Source organism: Bombyx mandarina, chromosome 21, assembly GCF_030267445.1.
Source record: "Bombyx mandarina strain Sakado chromosome 21, ASM3026744v2".
NCBI classification, from domain to species: domain Eukaryota; kingdom Metazoa; phylum Arthropoda; class Insecta; order Lepidoptera; family Bombycidae; genus Bombyx; species Bombyx mandarina.
Window position 1 is genome coordinate 12,206,189 of NC_143227.1, and position 15,322 is coordinate 12,221,510.

At 35.1% G+C, this 15,322-nt stretch overlaps 1 protein-coding gene across 1 annotated transcript in view; it reads left to right on the plus strand.

The window, feature by feature from the left end:
- Nucleotides 1-1,214: 1,214 nt before the first annotated feature.
- The window catches only part of LOC114240935 (organic cation transporter protein), a 44,894-nt gene continuing 30,786 nt past the window's right edge, over nucleotides 1,215-15,322 (plus strand). The window contains exon 1 of the mRNA XM_028171618.2: nucleotides 1,215-1,455. The gene's annotated coding sequence lies outside the window, so the exon portion shown is untranslated. The remainder of the gene's footprint in view (nucleotides 1,456-15,322) is intronic.

Here is a 15,322-nt window from a genome sequence, read left to right on the forward strand (position 1 = left end):
TGGGGCAGCCGTTGTAACTATAGACCTTAGAACCTTAGAGACCTTAGAACTTATATCTCAAGGTGGGTGGCGCATTAACGTTGGAAATGTTTATGGGCTCCAGTAACCACTTAACACCAGGTGGGCTGTGAGCTCGTCCACCTATCTAGGCAATAGAAATCACAAAAAAATATACCTAAATCTTCTTCTTTTTGCTTTTATTCCAGATTATTGTGGGCCGCCGCAGCATATTATCCTCTTGTCTTACTGCTTAGGGATTTAGCATGACTTTTATGACGGGCCACTTGCCTGACTTCAACCCTTCTTAAGCTATGCATCTCCGAACATTGTATTGCAACGTGTCATGGAAAGGGACTTTTCTGTTGGTTATCTTGATGTTTCTTTTCATCCCATTACTTGTTTTCTGATATGTATTTTATTTTATTATTACACTAAATTATCAAATAAGTTTCAATACACACAACACTTAAAAAAAAGGGTGCGTGTACTTATGTACGCGCGTAAGAAGTTATACTTTATTTTTATTAAATTTATTTCTTTTTTTTATTTAAATTTTAATCAATTTGAAAAAAAATCGATTAAACAACATCCTCAAACACGCATATTGGACATCCCTTTTCTTGACATCGTATAAATTCGGTAATTCTCGGTACGGTTCGGAAAGTTCACCTGCGGCTATATTCAGACTCGCCAAGTTACGTCAGCCGTATTGTAATGAGCGATTTAGTGGGCAACTTCATTTCTGTTAATTTTGTGTCACGGTGCGCGCGCATCGTAAAATTTCACTCTCATCAATTTTTCATAACGCGCCTAAAGAAGTATAACTTCAATATACCTATACGAAAAGATGACTTGGAAATAGTTACTACCAATTGTTAGAAACATTAACATCTGGATACACGACTACGAATTTACAAACGAACATCTGAAATATTTCTTCAAATACACGAAAAAATTAGCAGAGCGCAATTTATAGTAACAGACTGATGCATCTACATCATTTCAAAAGTCAAAACGCATACAAAACCGCATTCAATATAGACATTCCAGACGTGAGTAAATGAATAAGTTCGAATGTCATCAACATCCAATGCTTTTTTTATTTGCTTAACTAAAAACACGGTTTTAAGGTCAGCAGAAATGTAGTACGTACAAGCTAATAGGATTCTCGTGAGAAGCGTGTGCGCGTGGTAAATGACGTTTTACCGGAACGCATAATATTAGTTTTAGTTAGTCTGCCGACGGCGTGAGTGACGGTTCGATCGTTAGTTAATTTATAAAAGAGACCGGCGGCGCGATAAAACTAAAAAAAAAGTTGCAATTTGTCTATCAATTTTGCTTTAATTCTGTGTAACATAATAGTTTTTGTAGTGAATACGTGATAACGGTCTTCGAGGTTAACCAACCGGCATGGTGTTTCTTTGAAATGGGTCATAGTGTATATTAAGCTAACAAGTAAGTGTATTTTTCACATATTTTTACACACCTGTCGATTGTTAACTAGAGCGTCTATAAATATATTGGCGCGTTTATATTTGACTACGACATTTAGTCAGAAACTTTGGTTAGAAAGCATGCGATAGAATTGCTACATACGTTATAACCAGCAAGCACTGTTTGTGTGACAACTTTAATACGATCAGACCATACATTCCTTTGTACCAGGTGAATCGTATCCAATTACTGACACGGCAATAAACTAACGTGTTTGTTTAAGAGATTAACTGATTTCCCTTTCGTTTCACACGTTTTTGGTTGTGTATAGCAAAATGAGCAAAATGTGTAAATTCGCGTTTCTCTTACGTTTTTACACGGTTAATGGTTTTTAATTCCAAAATAATATCGGAATATTAATTTTATAATTAAACTTTTCTTAATATCTAGGTTAGTCGGGTTTAAGCCATGTGTATTGGAAATACTGTTATTACATACATATTTTTTAACACATCTCTTTTTTTTTAAAACCGAATCACAGATCTTTCTAGAACACAATATCGAACGATATGATAAAAAAATAATATTTGAGCTTTGATATCGACTTATGATCACTTGCTTTTACGAAACGTTAAATAGAAACTAAAGAACAACAACAACAAACTTCATTTGCCTGTAAGACTGAGATAGACTTTAGTATTTTATCATTTATTACCATCACTGTCAGCCCACAACAAAGCTCTGCGTTACATTGTTTTGTAAAACTTATAGACTCCGGGCGCTGAATCTATACTAATATTATAAAGCTGAAGAGTTTGTTTGTTTGAACGCGCTAATCTCAGGAACTACTGGTCCGATTTGAAAAATTATTTCAGTGTTAGATAGCCCATTTATTGAGGAAGGTTATAGGCTATATAACATCACGGTAAGACCAATACAAGCGGAGTACCAATAAAGAATGTTTCAAAATAAGGGTTTAAATAGCTCCTTAACATTCTATAATATTTTCACTTTCTACGTAAATTAAGTGGGGGGTACAACTTAGCATTGTGCCAAAGTAATTGATCCACGCGGACGGAGTCGCGGGCAAAAGCTTATCTTAAAATACGCCACATGTGCAACGTTATAACTGATCTACGAATCAACTACCAGTTTATGGACCAGAGAGCGATACTAAGAATTGCTTACTCCGGGGAAATGCAACGTGTTTCATTCGTTTGGAATATTAAAAGCGGGTTGAGCCGGGGAACGCGTCTAAGTATACAGAAACTTGAAAATATTACCCATGCTCAGAGGCAGTCGGCAACATCGACAAAGACCGTAGACCACGAATAACCCGATAACCTCATTTCATAAGATTCCATCAAACATTTCAACGTTATCTGCGTATCACGCGAATTTTTTTATTGTATCAGAATTAAAGTTACCAAACACCGAAATTCCATAGTGGCTAGATAAGGAGCATTATCGTTAGGCCGACATGATCGTGTCCATTGTTAGAGGCCATTGTGAAAATAGATATTAATTTATGCGGAAACAACACGACGTATTAATGATTTCAACATTACGTATTCCAAACGCATGTCGAAACAAATGTGTTTCAAAGCGGAGAATATTTAGGCTTAGTGATCATGTTTATAGAAAAGATATACATACATACATATTATATTTCAAGTGTGTATTTCAATTCGTGACACTCCAATTTTTTATGGCGTAAACGAACTCCCGATTTAATTGGGATCAAAGCGCTTACTGGTATCCACTAAATAAAATGACACCCAGTTGATACACCAGAAACTGTCAACGGCAATGGCAAAAACTACTTCACTAGAAGGACTAGAAGTAAATAAGGTCGCATACAATCATCATCATCATTATCCTGCCCTTCTGCCAGTTATCTTAGTTACTTATTAGCTGTTCCAACTGCATACAAATTTGAGTTAACTTTTACGCTATCGAGAACGTTAAAAAACTCGCACTAAGCACACTTGATTACATATCTGAACTCCGAACAAAGTCTACGACATTGCTTTTTTAACTTCTATTTAGGAAAAATAAAATAAACAGTGAAATTTTCCATGTTTGAATTATTTATTTATTCGTATTTAGATGCTAAATTAAATTCTCCCGAAATACGATACTTTGCTTCGTCGTATATAGTCGAGCAAGTAACGCCACTAATCGATTAAGAAACCTGCACATTATAGAAGAAGCTTAACTATCTAACGTGTACTATAATTAAAATATTGTACAAAAACATCTCCACATTACTAATATAAGTTTGCAATAAACAAGCTTAACAATGTGCGCGCGGGAAATAAAATACAAAGGCTACTGCAACAATGTTTATCAGTTCATATTGTATCGTTGACCTTACACCCTTATTACAATGAAATAATGTGTTTTACCTTTATCAACAGTACTATTATTGAATATTTTGGTGTCAGAGCTAGTGTCAGAAGTATGCAGGACGCAGTTTGGTGTCGGAGACGCATTACTACCGTTGTTGTTCCCGCGGTCTAGTATCTACTGTATTTAAATTAAAAGGTACTTCTTTTAATTCATTGGAGAAATCAGCACGGTTCTGTACATAGATTAAAACAAAATTATTAACCGAAGTATAGTCACATACGATCATCAGGCCTCAAATTTGAATACCCTGTGTTATGGGTACCAAAGACTGGTATACATAGTTATATAAGTTTAAATATTATACATATATGACGACGCATCGTCACTATTTGATTAACTGAAAATAGTTGAAGATAACTGTTTTCTTAATGTTATGCATGCCGACTACTGTTTAAGACGGTATTCAGGACAATTCATGACTAAAGATTTTAACGTTTTTTTTAAATATCTGTTTTGTTCCAAATTAGTCTTGGTTTTTATTTCGATGAATGGTCGCAATATTTATTAATTAACAATAAAATGATTTATGTTGATTATTGTTATTAATTGAAGTTTCATAAGTCTAAAACAGATGGCGCCATAAATCAGTTTTTACAGACAACTGTAATACTTTCTGACATTAATATCTCATAGATGGCGCTGTATTAAAAATACCAACGTTTCACATGAGCTACAATTTAATACCATAAACACCACGTGTTGCTGAGGCTAAAGTATATGTGAAATTTATTTCGTAGTAAACGCAATACAGTGAAATCCAATTGTTCTTACTTTGTTAATTTTTGGTATTAGCATAGTCGGCCACGTGTTATTTAGAAACAAAAACTTTAGCCACAGCAACGTGTGGCCGGGTCTGCTAGTTCTGCTATAAATGCGAGTGACTATTGTCGCACAAAACATTGAGCAACCGAACGGAGCGGAGCTCTCTGCTGTTATCGTTGTACACTTGAAATGTAATAAATGGAATTCACTTCAAAAGTGAGCCTTAATTACTGTCACGCAATGATAATTATAAAGAGAAGGGCGACAGCAACGTTGACGTCATCATTTTAAAACGCCATCGAACCAGCCTCCAACATATATTCCTCCTCCTTGCGTCGGTTTCCTCATTACTGAGGGTCGTGGTCATGGCCTTGAAACAGTTTAAATGTTTCTCTGTCCATGACTCTCTTGGGATGTAATTGTGGTGGGTTCCCACGTCCTTCCACATCAGTATTTCGAAGGGATTTAGTCCTTCACGGCAAACTGGTCCCGCTCCGGGTCTCTAGTTGTATCCGGGGGCTGGGTTATTTCCCGCCGCCCAGTGCTCGGCATTGACGTTTTACGGTAGGAATGTCCAGCTCTACTCAACCCTCCTCTTTTCTCATCCGGGCTTGGGACCGGCAATGGCAGACAATGGGACCAACATATATTAAACACCCAAATAAAGAGCAAAACAACCTGTTCATCACACGATTTGGTTACCCGATGTGTGACGAATCCCACGAGCAGTCAGGAGTTGTCACAAAAAAACCAATCACACAAAGATATAGCGATTTTAAAACAACTTTAACTAAAGAAATTGCATGATTTGTGACCAATACTAAAGACATCCACGGTAAGAGAATTTAAAAAATATAATATGTCCAAAAATATCCTTTATTTGTTAATGAAACGTGGACATAAAATATTATTAATGTTAACTTACCTGACTCACTGTTGATTAATTCCATAGACACCTACCTCAGCATAGACCCCACCACTCACCTTGAAACCAGATCTGCCTCAATTGCCTTAGCGCATTTCTCTGCATATGTACTACTCTAGTCCTTAAAGTAGGACGCAGAACCGCTTCGCTACATAACAAGGTACTGAACAGTACTGTCAATTTGAGCAATCTCACAACTGATGGGTACGAATAAACAACTTAACAGATTTCCATAAAAATTCTATAAGTTTTCTTGTTTAATGGTTTCTATAATTTAAATACAATAGGCCAAAAACATTTTATAAGCGAAAAGTTTCAAAAAAACCATTTAATTCATGACCAATTGATAACTTATATTGTTCAATGTGCAATTAATTAATGCGGACTTTTTTTAAGTCACATAAATAAATGTAATATTTATGATGAAGTCAAAATGACTGCTCATTCGGTAAAATAGGAAAATTCAACAACAAAAACTAGCGAATTTGTCTTATTGCCCATAAAAAAATACATCGTGAAATTCAGAAAGGTTTATTTTGATAATCCCAAAAAATCCCGAACTACCGCATCACAAGAAGGTCTTTGAACCTTTCTTGTATCGTAATTACTTACACGCAGCGTCCTAATGATACACAAAAACACGTCACCGTTTAACATGTGTCGCGGTAAAAATAAAATCAAGCCATGTCGCTACTCGGCTCAATATAGAACTATCCCATAGGATGCCACAAACAGCGTTGCTCTGTCTTTCGTCTTTCTAATTCATTTAAACAATTAAGACGATTTTTATTTCTCTCTCTCTCTCTCTTCGATTGGTCCCTCACTGCTGAGGATCGTGACTCCGTCCGATTTCGTCAACCAACTGTCTCCATCGATCCCGCCCTGCAGCCCGGTGGAGTGCGTCGCTAGGTATCCCCAGTTCCTCCGTTATTTGGTCCGACCATCGTTTGGGACCTCTACCTCGATTTTTATTTATGCTTTTATAAATTTACAGGCAATACGATTAAAATCGCAAAAAAGTTCCATTTTCGCTGTTTGCCTAATGACTAATTCTCAAATTACTCGATCGTCAGAAAATTCCTGTTTCTCTTTCTTAAACTGTTTTTCAATTTCTTTTGGTTAGGCCTTAGTGTAAAATCCTAAATGTTATTATTTATCGTATAGCTCTGCATTGGGAACTTGTTTGATTTTGGGTGTCCTTGAATTATGTGTTCCTTAATCGCCCGGGTAGACACTAAACTTCAATTTTACTCATCATGAAGTAGTTGAAACCTGTCTGCCCCAGCCGACCTAAGATATTCAATTATACGCTCTCTGTTTCCTGTCTCAATGCAATAAGGCCAATGTCCTAAACCTAACTAAACCCATAAAACCCTCTAAAACTAAACCTTTTGGTGTGAATGCTCTCTAATAACTTCTAAAGAAGACTTGATCGACGATTCACGCCAGCTATTAAAGACTACATGTAATCTATATATATAAAAATGAATTGCTGTTCGTCAGTCTCGCTAAAACTCGAGAACGCCTAGACCGATTTGGCTAATTTTGGTCTTGAATTATTTGTGGAAGTCCAGAGAAGGTTTAAAATGTAGATAAATATGAAAATGCTCGGAGTTATATGAAAACAAACAATTTTGTTTTTCCTTTGATGTGTCCCCCGTCGGACAGATTCCTTTTGTTTGTTTTAAGTTTATTTTATACAAAAGTTTAGGTATTTTATTTATAGATTGAGGCACTACGAAGTCTGCCGGGTCAGCTAGTTGTGAATAAATTAATAAGCATCAATAATAATGCAAATAAAATATCATCCTGCTACAATCTTCCCACACATGTGCGTTCTAACATGTTGGTTTATTTATAACTTAGTCTTTATACTCGCAAAGTTTATTATTAGAACAGCTGTGTTTAGTTCATGAACCCGTCAGAGGACACAATATGAATATATTATGTTATTTAAAATTTACCAATCATTACCATAAAAAGTTAGGTTATCTTTGGGTCATATTCACGCTCCGTTTCGCTTACGCTTTTAAAATTGGTCGTGAGGTGAAATTTGGCTCTAAAATACATTAAAATTCTAGCGATCCCTCAATATCTCGACCCTTGTACCAGCAGAACTCTAATACTGCTGACAAAAAAATCGGTTGTCTGTAAAGTCGGTTTACTGACGATAGTTGAACGTGACAACGTCATAAGAAAATACTGATGGAATGGTTTCATTTTTCAAAAGATAATTTTAATTTTATTTGTTTGATAGATATTTTGTATGGACAATTGACACCACATTCACTTTTCACTGAACTTCATACTTGACGAAAACATGTTATTGCATAGCAGCTGTCCACGCGGATGCATCGCTCACTTAAGTAGGAGAGAGACAGATGTTGAACGCTGCCGAACGCGGAGGCCGATTGTGCCTCTTTGTCGCTCGTTGCGCGCTCTCGCTTGCACTTCAAGCCTTAAATGGAACGCCTCAGAGCGAGGTAACGCCGCATGAGTCATGTTTTTTCGTGCGTGTAGCCGGCTCCATCGAATTATATGACGTTGTCACGTCAATATAGATTGCAAATAGTGTACTTTCTTCAAGAATCAATATGTATAATATTATTATTATCGAAGTTCGAGTTCATGAGAGACTATGAACTTGTTTAGAGTAAGCCCTGACGACGTTTAATGAATATAAGCTACACAAAGAAGCACTGTCAAAACTAAATTTCATTGAAATCTTAGTGATTTATTAAGAGTTAACCATAATGACTCATCCAGTAAACAATGAACCTTTGTTTTCGTGTCATTGCTTTCAATATTATTTATTACACAAAGTACTTAGTGTCCTTTAGAACAAGGATAATTATTGCTCTAATCGGAGGTCGAGTTGCATTTGATGCCATTTTTAACATCTACAACGAACTGATAATTGATGATGATGGTACAATATCTAATGCTATAGATAATATATCTATAGATAATAGTCAGCAGGCGGTGGTATTACCTCATACCATACCACATGAAACTGAAGTCTTCTAACTGTTAAAAAAAGCTAGAAGTTCAACTGCGATCCCATCATCACAGCGTTTCACACATCAAATTCAAATTCCTACCCTAAGCTTCATACATAATAGTTTGGGGAAAAAGTCTTTTCGCATTATAGTATGTATGAACTTGTAATAAAATCTCTTTGGCTATACTATTTGTATCTGGCTGGTTTTGGTAGCATTAAAAGTTTAAATTTTAAAGAAGATAATTTCAAATTCAAATTAGGAAAATGTGTGATTTTTATTTATTTTTCGCACTGTCAAGATGAGTGAATCTAATGAAGAAATTCGATACATTTTAAAATTTTACTACAAAAAAGCTAAAAATGCAACGCAAGTCGCGAATAAAATTTGCGATGTTTATGGACCTAGTGTAGTGTCTGTGAGAGTAGCACAAATTTGGTTTAAGCGTTTTCAATCCGGAGATTTTGATGTCAAAGGTACACGTCGCTCTGGTCGCCCTGTTACGGATAAAATGGATGCCATTTTTGAAAAAGTGGAGCAAGATCGGCATATTAGTACTTAGTTACGACGTAGCTGAAAAACTGGGAATTGACCACAAAACAGTTTTGGCGCATTTGATAAAAACTGGGTACACAAAAAAGCTCGACATTTGGGTACCTCACGAGCTCACTGAAAGAAACCTAATGAACCGTGTACTCATTTGTGGTTCTTTATTACGACCTAATGAAACCGAACCATTTTTGAAGAAGCTGATAACTTGTGATGAAAAGTGTATCACATGCGACAAGAACGTGCGAAAAAGGTCGTGGTCAAAGGCCGGTCAGGCTTCACAGACTGTGGCGAAACCCGGGTTAAATCGCAACAAGGTGATGCTGTGTGTGTGGTCGGATTGGAAGGGCATTATTCATTATGAGCTGTTACCACCAGGCAGGACCATCGATTCTGAACTCTACTGCGAACAACTGATTAGATTAAAGCAAGAAGTTGAGAGAAAGCGGCCGGAATTAATCAACAGAAGGAGTGTGGTTATTCATCATGATAACGCTAGATCTCACACATCTTTAGCCACTCAGCAAAAATTAAGAGAGCTTGGCTGGGGGGTGTTAATGCATCCGCCGTATAGTCCTGACCTTGCACCTTCAGATTTCCACCTGTTTCGGTCTCTTCAGAATTTTTTAGGCAGTATCAGGTTAACATCACGAGGGGACTACCAAAACCAATTGTCGCGGTATTTTGATCAGAAGCCCCAAAATTACTATAGCAATGGGATCATGTCCCTACCTACAAGATGGCAAAAAGTTATCGAACAAAATGGTACCTACATATTTTAGTTAAATGTAAATAATGTTAAATTTAAAAATCGTGCTTTAATACCTTTTATATTGTACACTATTCCCCTCTTATACATCGTATTTCTCTCTGCTAATGGTTTGCTGGAAGAAAACTCATGAATGAGTTAAGCTCGCCTTTGGACATAGTATTTAGACATTCTTTAAATCTGTTTTTATTGTATTTTCTTTCTGTGTACAATAAGTATAAATAAAAATAAAAAAACTATATTAAAATTTTGGTGAATTTTCTTAAAAAATGCGAAGAAACTCTTTCCCCAACCTATTATATAACTATATGTGTGCAGTTTCTAATCAGTATGACCAGATTTATGTAACTATTTTACCCAGTTTACTTCTCTATGTAACCTATGGGTGTAATATACAATTTTAATTAAGTATAACATTTGCTAAGATATGGAAACGGGGATTTGAGGATAATTACAAACGTTAAAATAATTAACGAGTTACAATTGTATGTACGTAATTATCAGAAATTAAGCTGATATTTTAACTTCCATTTGCTGAAAATCAAACTTAAGATTTTTTTAAACCAACTAGATTAATAAGGTACTCAAGATGATTTTTGAAATATCTTCATGTATGTACATATGTGTATGTTTTGAACATAATTTTCACCAGCTTCAAAATATCAAATTAATAGTAGTAATAGTAGTTTTATTTTTCCAATATATATGAAAAATTATATTATGAAATGAAATCATATGAAATGAGATGAGATGATATGGGATGAAATAATATAATCTCAGTAAAATTGTGATCATTTACTGAGACTTTTTCAGTGGACTTTTTGGAGGATCCCGGGAAGTTACGTTCAACGGCTTTGTTTCATTTTCCCACATTTGTGCACTTTCACACATACTAAACAGTTAATAAACCACCTTTATTACACATTTAAACCTGAAGTAACACTAAATAGACAAAATAAAACATATCACACATCAATTTCACTCCTCGCGTTCCCGCCAAAAAGTCCCTTTCAAATTAGTTTGAAATGTAACACGCTTCTGAAGAACAGATAATACAATAATTATTTTGCGATTTATGTTAATCCGATTTAAAAAAAAATATAGAATTTACTATGTAATTGAAGTTCGTATCAAGACTACAACAGGATGGAAGAATAAAGATGGAGACAGAAAGGAAAGAAAGGAGCCAAATAGATGGAATACATAGGAATAAAAAAATAGAAATTAAATAAATTTCCAAGAAACACGCTTCTCTAGCTAGCGTAAACTAAAAAGTAGCAAAAAAGGAACTACAAGATATCTGTCTGATACGCACTAGCCACATTTATAAGATATTTTTTTCATATGTAAAAGTACCATACAATAACATTCGGATTGTCGGTCTACCGAGCAATTTCACCCGCTCGGTGGCAGACCTTCCCTATGTCGTTAACCCCAACCCCCAAGAGTTCATTCGATTACGATGTAAGTTAATTATTAAAATAAATTAAATATTAGAATTCAGCTATCATTTAAAAAAAAAAAAAGACATGCCCGCTGAGTTTCTTGCCAATTCTTCTCAGGACGGAGGCTAATTCTTGTGAATTGGCGGTAGTTCTTTTGACGTTCAACAAGTATGTTCTTTCATTTATGTTGAATAAAACTTTTTTGATTTGATTTGATTTGATTTGATAACTAATATGATAATAAAATAAGTCCGTAAATTACAATTGCGTCACTACAAAACTATAAAATCATCACACGTTATTTTCATCTCATCAATATTGGTAACACCATCTAGATACTTCACTGGAAAAGGTTGCCAACCTAAAAATCCGTATTAGAGACAATACGCTGTATAATTAATAATGGATCTAATCTGTGGCATTATTATAATGATCGACAAACAAAAATTGTAAATGCATAAGCGGTTGTCTATACCTATACTTATACTTATTACTTATAATATTATAAAGAGGAACGATTTGTTTGTTTGTTTGTATTGAATAGGCTCCGAAACTACTGAACCGATTTGAAAAATTCCTTCATTGTTTGGAAGCTACACTATTTTCGAGTGACATAGGCTATAATTTTTTTTTTTTAAATTTGGGATCCTTACTAAAACTCCAATAATGTAACCCAAGGTGTAAAAAATTACCTAAAATATTCTTTACATCACGTGCCTTGCGAAAAGTATTGATGATAGAATAAGTACTACGACTTTGTAGAACACATTATTATTTACAAAAAGTGTCGCGACAGCATAATAATATGTCTAACTATTATAGTTATGCCGCAATAAGTGTTATTTTATTGAAAAAAATAAAACAACGTCAAATATCGTTGAAATTTTTGTTAAGGAACCGGAGCGGGCCGCTAGTATAAAATAAACTGATTTATTTGCAAATAAGCAGCATCTGGCTGTTTGAAAACAAGCTAAATAATGAAGTCCACGTATACAAGGAAAATGCTGGACAAGTTAATTCATAGTATCTTCTATGTATCATCTCACAATCTTTATTAATTAACTAGCTGACCCGGCAGACTTCGTAGTATCTCAATCGATAAATAAAAGACCTAAACTTTTGTATAAAATAAACTTAAAACACAAAAGGAATCCGTCCGACGGGGGACACATCAAAGGAAAAACAAAATTGTTATTTTTATTTAATTCCGAGCCTTTTCATATTTATCTACCTTTTAAACCTTCTCTGGACTTCCACAAATAGTTAATTAAATAGTCGGTCCAGTCGTTCTCGAGTTTTAGCGAGACTAACGAACAGCAATTCATTTTTATATATATAGATTATTAGCTCATATTGACCATCAGAACAGAAATACTGGGGGCCACATGCTTACGTCTCCATCAGATCCAAGAACCCTTGCACTAGACTCCTTCAGCTCTAACACTCCGAGTAGGCTTCGGGACCGTGGTAACCGTACAGACTTGCACTCCAAGTCTTAAGGTGATGTCCATGCTGTCCATGCTGTCCAATAAACGTTTAATATGAGCAGTGATCAACGACGAAACACAATTTTCTATCAGATCCAATAACCCTTGTTTAATACGCATTTAACTCTAACGCTAGGAGCTTAGGAACCTCGGTAACCGTACTCGTCAAACTCGGCAAAGAGTCGAGAGCAACCTAACCTAAACATCAGCCCGCTGAGTTTCTCGCCGGATCGTCTCAGCGGGACGCGATTCCGATCCGATAGTAGATTCATTCGCAAAGCAACTGCTCTTAAGTTGTTAGGTCTCCTTCGGCGGCGCTCGGGCAGCTGTTAGCAAATCCCTCCTGGCTGAGCCTTTGCTCGCCCACCTGTCCTGGTGAAACTGGAAAGGCCTCCGGGACACCAGAAAACCATTAAAAAAAAAAAAAACGGGCCGTGTATTCGCGTACCCAAATGTCGATTTGGTCGCCTAAAAAGTAATAACTCATCTAAAAAAACAGGCGAGTGATAATAAAAATGTTTAATTAGTGTAAAAAAAACATACGATTATATGAAACGGAACTACGGTTCATAGAAAAATACAATCAAGGCCGCTTTGATAAAACTTTTGTTTAATGTGATAGGGCTGTCACTCATCTCTTGTACAACTTGTACAAATAATTATTCAATCCATTCACGAATTTGATCGTTAGAAAAACGCGGCTACGATCTAATTTAAAATACTATAATGCCTTAACATGCCTTAATGATTTATATATTTATTAAATATCTATATATAATGCCTTAATTATCTCCTTAAAACATTTAATAGTTGAGCAGTGAAAACTTGCAGGAAGCAAGGGAACATTCGGGTCACCCTAAAATACTTCCGTGCTAGTTCTCTTTCTGCTGTGAACGATGAATTTCTATTTGACAAAAAATATTTGACAAAAGATTTCCCGCCAATAACATTTCAAAAAAAACGAGTGAGTTATATTTTTTAACCGACTTCAATAATGAGAAGGTTCTCAATTCGATTTTTTTAATACGCTTTTATTAGCTTTAGACGTAATATATGTATGTTAGTATGTAACGGAATCTTTGAACATGATTTTGACCCCCTTCAAAACGTCGGATTAACTCGAAAATTGGTTTACTTATTAAGGACCGATGACAATTCAATATTTAAAAAAAAAATTGAAAAAAAATTTGAAAAAATTGAAATTCAACTAAAAAATGAAAAATAAATAATAGTATAAAAAAACTAACAAAATACGCTTTTATAGAAAATACAATTAAAAAATAGAAAATAATATTTAATAAATATGAATTAAAAATAGTGTAAGAAAAAATATTTTACTGTAAAAAAAGCTGGGGTGCATGGTATCAGTAGTTACATTGTTTTGTAAAAATATATCTTCAGAAATCCAAACATGAACCACCAGCTGCAAAGAAAAACATTCAGTTTATTCAATGTAGAATCGAGGAGCGAGGAACACGCGAAGTTTGTTTTAAATTCCATCCTATCATTCCAAAAAGTGGACAAACAGATTGTTTTGTAATCGGTGGTAATTATTACATGATAAACACAAAAACTTCAGCAGCAACTTAAGTTTTATTATTGTTCTTTATTTCGACAACCCTAATTTAGGCATAGTAACGCTTATCATAGAAAAGATAACGAATTTAGCAAATCATTCGGCTCTAAGAATGTCGAAAACGATCTCGAAATATCAATATTAAAAAAAATATATGCGCAGATATTTGTATAGATTAGCGAAAATGTGAAAATGCACATTTATTCATATTTTATAGTTTTTAGTTTCAGAGCTTTGAAGACCACTTGAAATTAACCTTTATTCTCCAGTATCACCACCCCGCCTATTTCTGCCGTGAAGCAGTAACGCGTTTCGGTTTGAAGGGTGGGGTAGCCGTCGTAACTATACTGAGACCTTAGAACTCATATCTAAAGGTGGGTGATGGCATTTACGTTGTATATGTCTATGGGCTCCGGTAACCACTTAACACCAGGGGAGCTGTGAGGTCGTCCAGGCATCTAAGCAATAAAAAAAACGCTATAGTTTTGTCTATCCATCCATCCTGTTTAGCAGTGGTCAATTTTATACGTAATAAATACAATTTAGTAATTCAATTATATCTTCCAAACTAGTTACTTAAATTGATATGAAGGACTTACATTAATGTAATCTGCCACTGATAGTACCTAATTTAATTGGATAAGAATTTATTTATATATCACACTACAATATTTATTTAAAATCTTATTAATTACTTTATTATTAATTGAATTACTAATTTAAAAAAAGAGATTATAAAAATATTTTTTTAAAAAACAGTACATTGAATCTTCCGCTAATGGCGGTGTCTACAACAAGCCACCAGTGATTTTTGTCTTTTCATGAGCTCTGTCTCATGCGAGGTTCGGACGTGGGTTGTTGAGCGACGGGAGGTTTTAGTCAGTTCGACTCCAACATGCCCCGCCCTCCATCCCCAGGGAGGGCGGAAGTCTGTCGATTTCCTCCTGACCAAAAAAAAAAGGAC